Genomic DNA, 15041 nt, shown 5'->3' with positions numbered 1-15041 from the left:
TGAGCTGGAGATTCAGTAATTTTTATTACATGTGTCAAACTGCAGCAATATGATCCATAACACCAAGATTCCATTAAAAATAATTGGTAAGAACTGGCTCCATAAGGATATTACTTGTCAGGGATGACCTCGTCTCAGGAAAAAATGGAAAAGAGTAACAAGGAGTAAGAGGGGAAACTGAGGCACTGCGTGGTAAAGTAGCTTTCTAGGGATTACCTGCTGACAGACCCAGGATGGGTGTCTGGGCTTTCAGTTCCACTTCTTTGCTCAAGTACAAGGGATTCACACTGCCTTGTAAATCCATCCCCATTTCCTTTCTCAGAAGCCTGTGGATCCATGCTCCTCCTCAGTTTTAGGTTAGGAGAAGCAGCAGTGGAAAGCTGTCAGTGAAAATCTTTATTGCTCTCATTATGGGGACTAATTTGGGCATCTCTGCATGGAGAAATGTTGCAGGGTGTGGACATGCCCCCCATATACACTGACAAGGCTTTCTTGGTTAGGAGGTGCATGTGTTGTTCTTCAGTAAGACACCTCCTCATGTTACTGGTTATCTCTTTTAATAACACAAAATTATGTGGATGGATTTCCATGGCAGACTATGTTCCATGCTGCTGTGTCCACATGGTCTCTTTCAAGCACGAAATTGCATGGACAGTAGGATATTTCCTGCTACTCTTCTGGCAAAGGACTCCCAAATTATAAACACAAGGGGATTTTAAACAGAACAGGCTTATCCCACAGTAGGATTATCCCTGAAACATGCCCCGTCCTTAGCAATCCCGGGGAGAAGGGTCTCAAATGTAGCAGTGGTCTAATATATAAAGTGGACAGACGAAGGATGCCCAGTCATGCTGGGATTCCCCTCTGCTTACAGCTAGAAACATTCCTGTATGTCAGCAATTAGAAAAAGAAATAAAAATACCCTCATGTAATAAAGAACTCTGCTAGAGAGCTGCAACATTTAGACCCTGGGTTGGATTTCATTACCGTGATGAAATTACACAAGCATTGCCTCTCTCTCTGCCTGCTGTGCAGCTCCTCGCTCTCTCCCCTTCCCTTCGGCAGCCTCCGCACGCTCCCTCCGCGTTCGCTCCGCAGCCGGGCTGGGGGCGGCGTGGATTTAGGTAGGACACGGAGCCCTGGGTTCCCTCCCAGCGCTGGGGTTCCTGGGCAGGGATCCCCTGGGCCGCATCATTGGCATGCGGCTCCTGGTAGGACTGCATCACTGCTAGAGGAGATGCCAGCGCAGAGCCGCGCTGCGCCGCTCGCCGCGCTGCGCCGCCCCGGCAGCCGCTCCGCCGACAACTTGGGGTGCCCGAGGTAAGAGCCCGTCGCTCCTCTCTGCTTGGCGGAAAAAGGGGTGAGAGCTGGCAGCCCGTGGGGGCTCGGTGCCTGGGAGGCAGCTTGGCGGGGGGGGGGGGCAGGGGAAAGCTCTCTGCAGAAAACTAAAACAAAAGGTGCCACTGAAAGCAAAGATGTTCAAGGGCGCAGAGTCGGTGTCGGAGTTGGGATGGATCGGTGGGAACTGTAGGGACTCCCCTTAGCTCCATGAGTTTGGAGGGGTCAGAGCAGTCGAGGGCGAGTAATTTAAACCAGCCCCGTTACGCTGCCCTCGCTTTCTGCCAGGAGCTGCTGCGCTGTCGAGTTTTTAACTTGGGCTGAAGCAATTTTTAGGAGTGCTCCCGGTGTGTGCTCAGTTTGCGGTGGACTCGGGAAGAGGAGGAGAAGGTTTTTGCTTGGGGGCAGGGACTGTCGTGTCCGGATGGAGCTGTGTGGGACTGTGTGGGTGGTGGCACCCCAGGGCTGTGTGTGGGTGTGCCGGTGCCCGCGCACGCCGGCCCCGCTGCCGCACCCACTGTAATTGTCCTCCCTTCGTCATCCTCCCCAGACTCCAGGACAGTTTATCTGCAGCTAAAGCTAAAAACTGCAGTTAGTTTTCTCGACCTCCTCTGTTAGGAAGGGTTAAATGAAGCCACAGAGAGAAAGCAGCGATTTGGGAGCTGTCGCGGGATGCGGGTTGTGTGGCGAGAAGTTCCCGTGCATGTGTGTGTATGCTCACTGCACGTCCTGTAACACATCCAGCCACACATCTCTGCAGGACTATATTTCTTGTAGAGGGCAAGTGTTGTTCAAGGGAAATTTTTATTACATGTGTCAAACTGCAGCAATATGATCCATAACACCAAGATTCCATTAAAAATAATTGGTAAGAACTGGCTCCACAAGGATATTACTTGTCAGGGATGACCTCGTCTCAGGAAAAAATGGAAAAGAGTAACAGTCTGATGATAATAATGTGTAGGCGAGGAGCATGCAGTGCTCTGTGTGTGCCGAGGGAGATTCCTCACTGTGTTTAGGGCAGGCACTTCTAAGCACATGCTAGAGCTTAAAGGGGTCTCCTGCCATTGAGAGTCAGAGTAGAAATTCCGGATAGGATGAGATTAAATCTTGTGTCTGACATGACGTGAAAATTGCTGTTTCGTGTCTCCTGTGTATCCCTGGTGTTATCAGTTGGGGGAAGGGAGAGGGAAAGGGTTAATTCTCTGTCTTACTTAACCAGATACTGAATGTACAATAGTGCTGCACTGACCATCCCAGGCATCCAGCTGGATGTTCTGCTGTGCATTTGGAAATACACCTTGGTGCCTCTGCCTTAAATGACATGGGACCCAAGCACTTCATGCAGTGGGATGTCCATGGTCAGGATAACCTGGAGGAAGGAGTGGGAACAGAGGCAGCATCCAAGTCTTTTTCTAGTTCTTCAAGATGGTAAAGCTCTCTTCCACCCTCCAGCAGAAGGAGAAGGGGAACATCTCCCTTCACTGCAAGACAGCTACCACAGGTAGCAGCACCTACAGGGAGTCTCTGGGTCTCAAGAGATCCATGAGGCCCTTATTACCTCCCAGTGTTTCCCCTCTTCATGGCTTTGTTGTGAAAGGCACGTCCACCATTATTAGATGGACTCAGCTGGAGATCAGATCTGCAATGATGCCTTAGGTTTTTCTAACCCAGTTTTGCAAATGCATGATGTGAGTGCTGGGGGAACTCTTCTGGAGCATTAAAGATAGACACAGAAAACAGTAAACAGGAGACATCTTTCCACTTCAGCTTGCCCAGTTCTGAGAGGTCTGTCCCATGAAGTAGCTATTTGAACCCATTTGTGTTCTGTAACATCTTTAAATGAAAGTCTCTGGTACCTGACAGCTTCTGATTGTAGGAGCTGAGCTGGATGTGGAAGCCCACTCAGGTTCTGATGCAGCCCTGAAGCTGCAAGTGCACAGCTGGGTGCTTCCCAAAAGTCAGCCTTGCACCTGCAGATGATTTCTGAAAATCTGACTGCATGTCTGCAGGAAGGGTGTGGGCCCCAGCTTCTGACAGCACAGTCAAAAACGGTGCGAAAAATCCCACAAGGAGAAGAGCACTCGGGCTGGTGCTTGGTACAGAGGGTGCAGGAGTTTTGTTTCAAAACAGGAATTGATCAGCCTGTACCTGCAGGGAAAAGGCAGAATGATGAAAACACATCCCTTTCTTGCTCTGAGCTGGGAGCATTACTTTTGGTAAAATGAAGTGTGAGAGACGAAGAAGGCAGGAAAATCCACCATGATTCATGGTGATGCTGTCCCACCTGTACAGCACACATTTGGGCAAAACTTGGTGAGGCAGGTCTGGGGTTTGAGGCTCATCCTGGAATTGGTGCAGCATGAGTCCAGTTCTTTTCCTTGCCTGAGCCAAATGAGAGCCCTCGGGTCCTCCCTCCTCCCCTCAGAGCTGTTGTGGGTGGCCCCTTCCTGGCCACCAAGTCCCAGAGATGATAACAGTCCTTCTGAGGAAGCCAAAGCCAGCCTTGAAAATCCTCTTCCTGCATTGGCAAGCCAGCAAATTGATTTTCCAGATCATGAGCTGAACCTCTGAAATTGTTCTCTTCTGAAGAGATTATGGAATTACTCCTGTGCTAATGAATGCTTTAATGTTACGGTGACTAAAGTCCCATAAGGACTTTAACAGCCAAAAAAAAAAAGACACTCTAGGAAAGAAGAACCTGTGGTGGCTGTGTCAGACCTCACTTCACCATCTGGGGCAGAGAGGAGAAGAAAAATGAGAGGAGGGTGAAGATGGACTCATGGTCTCCCAGGAAGGATATTCCTGAATCCATCAGGAATATCTTCTGCAGCTCCCAACTTTATCCCTCTGTCTTTGAGTGCAAGCAAGGAAACTATCCTAATGTTAACTATTGCTTTCCCTGTTCACCAGCTCTCTGGTAAATACCTGTCCCCTCCCTCAGTGGGAATAACCCAGCTCCTGGTGACCTGCTGGGAGAGCCCCAGGGTGGGCAGCAGAGCCAGGTCCTGTGCCAGGCTGCTGTAACCTACCACGGGATTATCTGAGTTTAGCACTTCCCTTCTGTCCTCCCAATACATTACTGTCAGGCTCTGTAGTTTGGCATCATGGCACTGGTTTCCAAATATACAGTAAGACAATATATTCCCTGGCACCCCCCCCCAAAGGAGTTTGGCATTTATCAGGGAGAAAATATGCTTGTGGGGATGAGTCTGCATTGATCCTGCTGGTGTTCAAAGAGCACAGTCTTGCCTCTGCTTTACTAACCCTGGTTTTATGGCACTGTAACTCCACAGGTTAGAAGCAGGTTGTCCCAGTTTTGAGCAAGAGCAAAGTTAACCCCTAAGCAGTGCAGGGAAAACGTCTCCATGCCACAGGAGCTGCAATGCAAGGGGAAGGCTGGTCTATATTTAGGTTACGGTCTCTGCACAGAATGGGTAATCCTCTTTCCATGAATTATCCAGGGGATTAGACAGCTTTAAACTCCCCCAGGCCTCCCTGACTGCAGCCGGGCTCAGTGGGAGCCAGGGGGGCAATGGCCAGAGGGAGGTAGGTGCGGGCAGGTTGCTGATGACTCATTTGGCTGCTGCCAGCCTTGCCAAGCACTTCAAGAGGTCACCAGAGGCCCAGACGCAGAGTGACACAGGAGTGACGTGCAAGGCAAAAGGGAACATCCCGATTAGGAAAGAACACAGAGCTTTATAAATAATTGCAGAGACGAGGGAGTTGGCAGCAGGTAGGAGGAGGGACAGAAGACCCGAAGCAGCAGCTTTCCGAAGTGTAATATCCTCGCTAGACTTTTCCAAGCTGTTTCTCGAACCAGAAAAAGGGATGCTTTTGGAACTGCAGCCGATACATCCGAGGAGATGCTCCAAACCCACCTGCTTGGGCTGGCTCTGCAAATGCAGTTCCGGGGATGCAAGTCGGGTTCATCTATTTGGAGTGCGAATGGATCACTGTCAATATTCCATTAAAATGTTGAAGGGAGGCCAACAACACAGCTCAGGGACGGTGAGGGGGTGGGGAGGAATGGGATGCAGGGAGGGAGGCAGGCTGGATTGCACCAAAACCCAAATATTCCACTCAGTTATGGGGCAAGTGCCCACAACAGATTTCTGCCCTTTACTAATGCACAACTGCTAGAAAAAAAAGGAGTCCAGTCACTGGGGCCTGTACATGCCATAGAAGAGACATTCTTGTCACCCCTGCATGTGGGTCTTGGGACAAAGCTTTGGTGGGGAGATGAATGAGAAAGGCTCAGCTGTGCAGGCTGGGCTGTAGTTGACACCCACTTGTGGTGTAGGATGCCAAGGGGGCTCTTCCTCTGGTGCCTTTGGCAGTGGAAAAACCAGGGAAGAGGACCATGCCTGTGAAGCAGGAAGAGAGTCCTTGTGTGGGAGACTGAGCTAGCTGCCACTTCTGGTTTTCTATCTATGGGCTTGTGGTGCAGCCACTCTTTTCCTCCATTAGTCTCTAGAAGCTGGGATCTAGCTCAAAGCTCAAAACTTCACTCAGTTTTCCAGGCTGTAACTAAAATCGGTGCAGGGGTTTGATTTCCCCGATTCCCTTTGCCTTCTGTTGCTGCCTGGACATCTTGCTACCTTGTCCTGGAGTTACATTCCCCTGGATACTAACCTTGTGGACCCTCATAATACAGCTGCCATCCCCCAGTCTCACCCTTTTTCTGGACTGCAGGAAAGTCAGGTTTATTCATGGGGAAGTTAAGTGCACTAAGGCACTTTATTATCCCTGCATTTAAATCAATTTATTCTACTTTCTGCCGCTTATGCTACATACTCTAAGTCAGGATTTTGACCCTATTTTATTTTCCCCTGCCCAGAACTGGGACAAATTGAAAGCCTCACCCTGCTGTTCATCATTCCCTCTTTTACTCACATCATCTGGAGGATGCCATTTAAGTAATGTCAGGGGAGCTTGAGTTGAAGAGGGAATAAATGAGCAGTCTCCCAGCTCACTGCTAGGATGGGAAATTCTGTGGCTGGCCCTGCAGCTCCTGCCTTGCCCAGGCACTCGAGCAGAGTCAGTGTCAACCCTGGCTTGTTTCTGCCTGTGAGGGTAGGGCTAGAAATCACCAGAGAAAGCCTGGATGGAAGAAGGAAAGCAAAGAAGGGAAAGACCAGGGAAAGTCTTTGCCTTTAACGTGAGCTAATGTCTTTCCTCCCTGCGTCGAACATCCTCAATTTCCTGTTTAACTTAAAGTCAACACATCTGTCACGTTAGCATCGCCCGCTGCCTGGTTCCCCCAAGCCACCCCCCTCCCATCTGCTCTCCCTGCTGCCTCCAGCCTCCCTCCACTCCTATTGCTTTGTGGCTGGGGGTGTGTGCCTGCGATTGTGTTTTCTGCTGGCTGATGGACTTTTCCATTGCTCATGATTCAGTACCTGGATGTGGTCGCAGCGGGATGATCTGCTTGGCTTGCAGAGCATTTACTTCTAATCTCCGGCTTGTGACATCCTAGCAAAAAGGGGTGACCCTTCCAGGAGCAGCTCCACAGGCTAGAAAGAGGGGAAATGGCTGGTGAATGGCTGTGATGAAATATTTCCTAGTTCTGGTAAGCGATGATGCTTTTCTCTTTGGTCTCTTTCTGGACTATCAGTCCTGCTGCAATAGTAATATGGCTTAATGGGTTAAAAGCAAAGGGAGGGGAGCAGAAAAAGAGACAGAAAAAACAGTGAAGCTCATTTGGTTTGTATTGAAGCTTTTCCAGGGGTCAGTGCTCATCAAAGCAGTTTAATTACTGTTGGTGAGAGTCTGGGAACCGAGCGGATCAATGTGTGTGCTTGGGCAGTTGGACCAGCTCTCACTCACATGCAGTTCCATTGCTCACCCTGCATATTTTTTTCCTACTGGATTTCCAGTTTGGTCTGATGCTTTCCATGGGGTAGTCCTAGGTGATCTGCTACTGAGTGCTGCTTTTTCTGCCCTGCGCTTGTTACTGCAGGAGTTATGGGAAGTCGTTCATGAATTCCTGCCCCTAAAACCTCTCAACCTTTCTAGCTAATAGACTGTCTCCATCATTAAGTCTAAGCAAATTCTTCACTGAAACCAGTCCCCTAGGTTCTGCCAGTATCTGTTATATAGAGAGGTGCAGATAAAGATGTTTGGGAGGAAGAGGGTCTCACTGGACTACACTCTGCTGGGACCATGAGCTGTCTGGTGTCCTGGGCACTGGCATACTCTAAATGAGAGGTTTGCCAGTCAATATATCTCACAGGACTCTCAAAATGGGCGTCCTGCTTCTTAGTCATGACAGCAGAGCTCTTACACTAGGGATGAATTTAGGGCCCTTGTTTAAAGAGGATCAGGAAATAATAAACCTAAGAGCAGCCTTTGCAATCTGGCTGTATTGAATCTGCAAAGGTCTGTACATAACAAAAAAACCCAAACAAACAAACAAAAACAAACAAACAAAAAAAACCACACAAAAAAACACACAAAAAACACAAACAAAGGAGAAATACAGCGGTGAAGCTTTGGCAGTTTTTCTGACAGGTACAAAGCCATGACCTTCTTGGCAGACCTGTGTTTCACCCAAAAACTGTCACAAAATACGGTTTGGGGATACCAAAACAAATTTTTTTTTCTGGATTTCTTTATGACAGGCAGAGTTAAAAACTACTCCTGGAGAACATTGCTGATATAACTTGTTTATAAAAATATTCTTCTCACGATGTATTCATACAGAAACCTCCACTTGCTAAAAACTCACACATTTCCTACCCTTTGTTGTTTAGATATTGTGACACTGAGAGTGTGGCACTCTGGGTTTTGTGCTTATTCTAAAGAAACTTCGAAGTTTCAAGCACCACTTACATTAAATATAAAGATTCTCCTCTCTTGAGCAGCAAGTTTTGACTTGAGGTTTTGTTTCACATGTGTTTCAGGGTGACAATCTTTTGTGCCAAATCTGTGTCTGGCAAACAGTGGGTGAAGAGGGAAGTGGAAGGGGCTTTGCGTGATTGAATCCCAGCACTGTGCAAGAAGGAGAGAGTGCAGGAGTTGCCCAATTTGTTGTCTTTGGGGGGTTGATGATTGTATCTGTGAGGAAATCCTCTTAGGACAGCTTTTGTGTCCTTTAACCAAAACACCATGGCTTTTTTCAAAAGGCTGAAAATCCTTCATTCCCTGTTTCCTGGAATATTATTTCTGAGTGCCAGAAATTTCTATAAATTGTTTTTCTTGTTAGATTATCTTCTAAACCCTGCAGTAATGTCGATGCCAGAGTATCTTTGCCGTCAATTTGGTGTTTGTGCACTTGACTTTTCTCCCACATTCAGTCTGGGATGTTGGCCAGTGGTGACTGTGCTTTCTTGATCCCTGCTGCAGTGCTGCCTGGAAGGGTTAATTTCCCGCATTTAATTAATGACTCCGTAATATTTATAAAGAGAAAATCATCATACCCATCTGTGATAATTTTGGTACTTCTGCCAAGATGAAATTCTAGGGCCAAATGAGTATTACAATATGCTGGATGTAGAGACTTCTATGATGTCCTGCAGTTATTTCCTGAGAGAGCCTGATTTGATGTTGGGGAAGGGAAGGACAGATCCTGAAGTCTTTGTCTCTGGGTAGAAAGAGAATTGAATGTGTTACAGGATTAATGAATGTTATTATTTTTAACTTAACTTTAGTCTTTTCTCAGGGACATTTGGGTTATAAAGGATGGATTTCCCTTGTGAAAAAAATCCATTTGGTGAGGGCAGGGAGTCATAGGGGATCCTGAGTGAAGAATACTCCAGATCATTCCTGTGATGGTGCTTGGCATCAGTGTCATCATCTCTTCAGGGCATGGTAATCAAGGAGATGGAAGATGAAACCTTTCCTTGCCAGGGAGACTTCCACATTATTTGATTGAAATTAGAATCCAGTCACCTCATGCTTGTCTCTCCAGATTTTTCTTACCACATCTGCTAAATTACCACCAGCTATTTGCGTTTTAAATGAGGGCTTCCTCCCGCACAACCCATCTGCTCAGCATGTTTGTTCTTCCCGTGCAGTCACGACTTAGTGATCATCTTTATGTCAGAGGAAACACACTGGTGTTGGGGTTAGAAGGAAGAGGGGATCAGGGTGGCCTTGAAGATTCCCTTGGCTATGTTGAGTTTGAAAGAGGAGCTGGGTTAAAATTGGGGGAAGAACCTCTTATGAAAGAAAATTAAGCCAGGTCAAGGGAGCTGGGAAGCTCGGGCCACTTTGAGGACAGTTCTTCTTGTTTTCTAGTACTATCCCAGGGAATCTTTACAATTGGACATCATAGACTCTCCGACATCTAAGGTGACATAGCTCACCTGGTTATGTTCCTGACTGCCCTAATGCCAGGGAGGTAGGAGAAGTTAAGGCCTTTTTTGCTTGGAGGTGGTTGAAATGTGTAAGTGTTTTAAGGTATTCTAATCTGCCTTATTAAAATGGGGGGACTACAGGTCTTCAGAGATGCTTTCTGCTCGCCTTGATGTGACAAACCTGAAGATATGACTACAGATATAGAGGGATGTGATAGAGATCTACAAAGCTGTGAGTGACATGGAGACAGTCAGTAGGGCTGTTGACTGTCTCTTCCAGTCCAAGACCCAGGTAACATCAGAACTGATTAAGAGAAGCCTGGTACAGTTCCAGGATACCTCATTGTGTGGGGACTGCAGCAAGCCTGATGCTGGGCAGGCTCCTACAGGAGATGCTGGAGGACTGTGCGGCAGCTGGTTCTCCATGATTCAGTGTTTCCAGTTCAACTTGGTGTTTTGCTGTGATTCACAACAGCTCTTGTGGAAGATAGGTTTGCAGGAAGCTGGAATTCATCCGCTCCTGACTGGGTGATGGATGGATTTGTTCAAGCTCTGGTTCCCTCCGTGCTGCCAGCACAGTGGATGCCTCCTTGGCCCCCTATACTCGCTGGCAGTGAGTGAGAAGAGTGGTGTCCTCTGAGCACTACTGAAACACAGAGACTTTCCCTGTCCTGGCCTGAGGATAATGCCTGTGACATGTTCTGTAAAATGTGAGAGGGTAAATAAAATCCCTGCAGGAGATTTTTGACCACGGGGAAAGTACAATGGGAGCCAATCTACTCCTGGATGTGATATGCTTTACACCCATCCTACTCTCAAGGACTGAGATCTGGTACTGCAGTGGTAAACTGAGGACAGGTCCTCTGTCAGGACACAAGTGGTCACAGCCTGTCTCAGGGATTGCTCCCACCATATCCCTCCAGGCAGCAGGGAAAAACTTGCCTCCTCCATGGGACATTTCTCTTGCCCTTTATGACAGGTGGTCAGACTGCTGCAGATTAACTGCTCTAATTAACTGCTTACAGGTTCCTGACCTCCTGAACTCATATCCTTGCCGTTCTCAGACATGCAGGACTGTCCTGGTGTCTCTGCTCTGCCTTGGCACTCAGAGGAAACCCCAATAGAGGAAGTGGTGGTCACTTCTTGAGGAATCTCAAAGATTTATGTTGCAGTCCTACGAGTAGTGATGGTCCTCCATCAAGCCCGGTGATATCTCCCAGGGGGATTAACACAGCCAGAGTATGAGGTTAGAGGCAGATTGAATTGGATGACTCCATGAGGAGAATTGAGGGACTGGGGGACAAGAATGGATGTATGCAAAATTCTTTGCCAGCTGTACTTGGCACAGAGTATCTGTTGCACCAGACACTCATACTAATGGACAAAAGTTCTTTTAGATTTACAAGCTATCCTGAATGGCCAGATCCCGATATTAGTCTCAGGGCTGTAAATCTAGTAAAATAAATAAAATTGCTCTGGGATTTTGCTCCTCATAATGTCATAAACACAGAAAGTGATCATTCTGCTCTGTACACAAAGTCCAAGGGTCTCTCTGTCCTGATAGATGGGAGGGAGCAGAAGCAGGGGTGATTTGGGCTGATGGCTGCTTGGGGCCACAAGAGGTGTGGGCTTTTCTCAAGTGGCAACTGGTTCTGAAATGCTTTCAGCCCACTTCAAAGGAGGAAATCTGACCTAAATTCCTTTCATCTGCTTCTACTGAAGCTGAGAGTGGGCACCAGTGAGATCAGCCATTTCTTGGTATGGGGGGGTACATTTGTCCTTCTGCACCCCCACATCACATGCACTTGCTACCCAAATTCACAGATGTTTTATCAGGACTGTCTCATTTCAGGGATCTAGTGTGCATTAATTATGAGCATGTGTAAATGAGGTGTTAAATTATTTATAAGCAGACCCAGATTGAGAAATCCCAGTGGTTTCTTCTCTGGATGTGTAGCCGCTGTTGAAAAAGTCAGACTTCCTCACATTCAGGAGGAGCTGAGGAGCCTTTTCACTTGTGATACAGACCCAAAATTGCTAGTCTTGGTGGAGGCTGAGCCTCCCTGGTGAGCCAAAGCTCACCAGTGGGGCCGGCACCTGCATGAGGAATCCTGCCATCACCAGTGCAATTCACTGGCCCTCTGGGGACTGTGGCATTGCTCTGATGTCAGGCCACCCTTGGGAAGGTGGGGAATGCCTTTTGCATTCTCAGAGCCAGAGGATGGGAACTCAGAGCAGCAAAAATTTCATTAATCTTGTATTTATTTTTTATCACTAATTGAATATGCTTTTGGTGGTTTTTTTCTTCTTTTAGATAAGGGACTTCAGGGTTGTTTATTAGTATCTATTTTATAATTGCAGCAGGAGAGGATCATTTGTTCTTAGTAGCTCAGACACTGCAAACCATCAGAGATGCTGCCTGTGCTGTGGCCATGCCTGGATTGGTGCCCAGGGGTGCTGGGCACGATTGGTGCCCAGGGGTGCTGGGCAGCACAGGCATCTCCAGCCCAGGGTGCCCAGCAGCAGGAGGGCGAGAAGCCAGAGCCTTGTTGGGCTGCTGGGGACTGGGAAGTTTGCAGGGCTGGGGGTCTCTGGCAGGGAACACTCATAGACCATTTCTGACCAGAAGGCATTTGGTGTTTTGACATGTTTTTGAAAAGCCAAGTGTGACCACTGACTAAAGTGAGTCACTGGGTACTCCTTCTCAGGGCTTTATTTTCAAGCAACTCTGCTTAAGCATGGTGGTCACCAACAGAGTCTGCCCTGAATGCTGCAGAGCCAGCCCACAGAAGACTGATGTCCTTTCAGCTCCTGTAATCCCCCTGACACACAAAGGACAGGCATGAAGGGAATGAGGAAAGATTAGGAAAAGCCTAATTTTCCACATACACCTCCCCCCCGGCAAGTTCTGCAAAGCCTTGTCTGTACCCAAGGCTTACACCCTGACTGCTTTAAAACCAGAAAGAAGTGGGAGAAAGCTCAAGTCCTGCTGACTCACAGTTACAGGGCACTGAGCACAGCAACTTCCCAGCCATTAGCAGGAAAGAAAGATTTACACCTGAAAAGCAGCTGAGAATTTGGAAGAGAGGAATGAAAAATAAGGTGCTTCAAAGCCATGCTGTTTGAAAGCTGTTGGAGCTAAAGCAGCAGGCTGAAACAGGGCTCCTGCTTGGCTTTCTCCACAGCAAATTTGTAAAGGAGGCAAGTTCTCAGGATGGAGAGATGCTTGGTGAGGGTGGGAGCACTCACCCCCGCTCGCCTGCTCTGCACCAGGCATCTGCTGCTGGTCCCTGCTTTTCCAGGCCATGCAGCTGATTAAATATTGAAAGGGTTTGGTTGCTGTTGCTTGAAAAGCTTCTGTCTGGGTGAAAATGAAGTTATGTGAGGACAAGTTTGTGCTGGTGCAATTAGTCTCTGTTTAAATACATCTGATCATAAACAGACCAAAAATAGCTTTGTGGGTTTAAACGTAAAGGCACCCTCGGGACGTGGGTTTGGGTTACTCCTTCTTGGAGCCGTGTGGGAGAGCTCAGGGAGGGGAGTATTGCAGATGGAGGTCAGGCTGAGTTATCAGCAACCCTGTGGCGTTCAGAGGTTGTTGCAGATGCTCAGAGGCTGGTTGTGATGGGAACCAGCACCTGAGGTTTGCGTGTTCGCACAAACCCTGCTCCAGGCTCGCCTCCCACACACCCCCCAACACCCTGGGAGAGGGGGGGGTGATGGATTGAGATGCAGGCAGAGGGAGGGGAGGGAGAAGGGATTTGTGATGAGTTATAGGATTAGGCAGAGGCAGGAGGGAAACTGGGGTTAAGGTAGGGGCCAAAATGTGCAGAGGATGAGATTGAGACAGTTGACATTTCTGGGAGGCTGTTCTTAAACTTCCACAGAGTTCTTCAGGAGCACTCTTTGGAAAATTACCCACCTAAGCAGTGGGAACAGGAAGCCAAGTGTGGAGAAAGAAGGTCCTGTACTGACTAGTGGCCCAGCCAAATCTCAAATATAGACAAGGAAAAGTTACGTTCAGGTGGAAGTAGAAAAAGCAACCATTTTTCTGCTCTCCATCCAGGCCCCTGTTGCACTTTAATTTCCTGAGAGGACATCGAGGGCATTTTCCAGCTTCTTAGCTGTGCACAGGTGGGAGCCTCCTAAACTATATGTCTTGGTACCTTCCTGACAGAGCACCAAAGGGACAAGCCTTCACAATCCCCATTGGCAGTGGGTCCTAAAGATTTCCAGTCACCCCTGCTGAGCTTTTGGATAATCTGGGTATTGGATTCACCCATGGAGGTCCCAAAATCACTGGTAACACCCATGTGTGCTTTCATGGGTTTATATGAAGTTGTTTCTTTCCTGCGTGCAGCCTCAGTGAGGATGCAGGGGATCTCTGCGGGCTGTGACCACAGGGAATGGCACAGTGGGCACAAGAGCAAGGCTTGGCCTGAGACATTTAATCACTTTCAGCTGTCAAGAAAACACATTTGAGCTGGAAAAGAAAGCTCCCTTCACTGTCTGGGTGTCCAAAACAGATGTGCAAGTCTGTTCTGTGACCAAGGGAAACTTTGGGAAAATGTTTCTTATCTTGTTAGGATAAATATAAACAGAGGAAAGGTACCAACTTGATTTAAATGCTGCTATAATCTGCAGAGATTCTGAATAATCTATCCTAAAAGCACGTGGCCACCCAGCAGGCAGAGAGGCCATCCAGCCTGGGGGAACGAGACAGACTGGTTAAAGAGCTGCTGGTCCCTCTGGGTCATGTAGGGGTTCAGAGAGAGGAAGGAGAGGCAGGATTTCCATCCTTCCCGCAAGGGGAATTTAGTTCTTGCATTGAACTGCATAGGTTTCAATAGATAATCATCACTGAAAATTGGTTTCTAATTGTTCTTATCTATAAGTTAAATCAAATTTGCAATAATTTTAATAAATATTTATTGAGTTTGATGGTAGCATCCTATGGGAGAGAAGTCTATAGAAACACTTGTGACTAAACAGACAACCAAAGCTTTGCTTTCTTGGAGTCTGAGTGAACTGGACAGTATTTGCTAAACCAAACAGGAAATTTAGCAGCTTATTTTTTTCTTTAAATGGTAAAGAAAAAGGGATCATATTTATCTTTTTTTTTTTTGCTCAGAATAAGATGGTATGTCTGGAGCCGAATTTGCAGTTCACATTTTCATTATTCTTTAGACCTAATTGAAACTTGATTTCAAAAATTACATGAATCAGCTCAGTTTATGGTAGTCATTGATCAGTTCCTAAGCATTTTTTTAATGGTGTTTCATGATAATTTTTAATTGCACTTGATTAGAAGTACATAGTCACAGTAGGGCTGACGGATGGATTCTCAGCTGAGCAAATCTGGATTAATTTACAGTCCTGAGGTTGTGATCCATAACATGTTTG

At 47.4% G+C, this 15041-nt stretch overlaps 1 protein-coding gene across 4 annotated transcripts in view; it reads left to right on the top strand.

The window, feature by feature from the left end:
- Positions 1-1104: 1104 nt before the first annotated feature.
- SV2B (synaptic vesicle glycoprotein 2B) overlaps positions 1105-15041 on the top strand; it is a 66005-nt gene continuing 52068 nt past the window's right edge. The window contains exon 1 of one of the 4 annotated variants that reach the window (XM_017805200.1): positions 1105-1124. The gene's annotated coding sequence lies outside the window, so the exon portion shown is untranslated. Of the gene's footprint in view, positions 1125-1159; positions 1321-1340; positions 1361-6691; positions 6911-15041 lie in introns of those variants that run through there. The other 3 variants (XM_017805197.1, XM_017805199.1, XM_017805198.1) reach the window with 3 other exon arrangements.

This window comes from Lepidothrix coronata, unplaced genomic scaffold (genome assembly GCF_001604755.1).
Source record: "Lepidothrix coronata isolate B3197 unplaced genomic scaffold, Lepidothrix_coronata-1.0 Scaffold11, whole genome shotgun sequence".
Lineage (NCBI taxonomy): Eukaryota > Metazoa > Chordata > Aves > Passeriformes > Pipridae > Lepidothrix > Lepidothrix coronata.
Note: the sequence above shows the minus strand (reverse complement) of the source record. Positions and strands in the feature narration are given on the sequence as shown.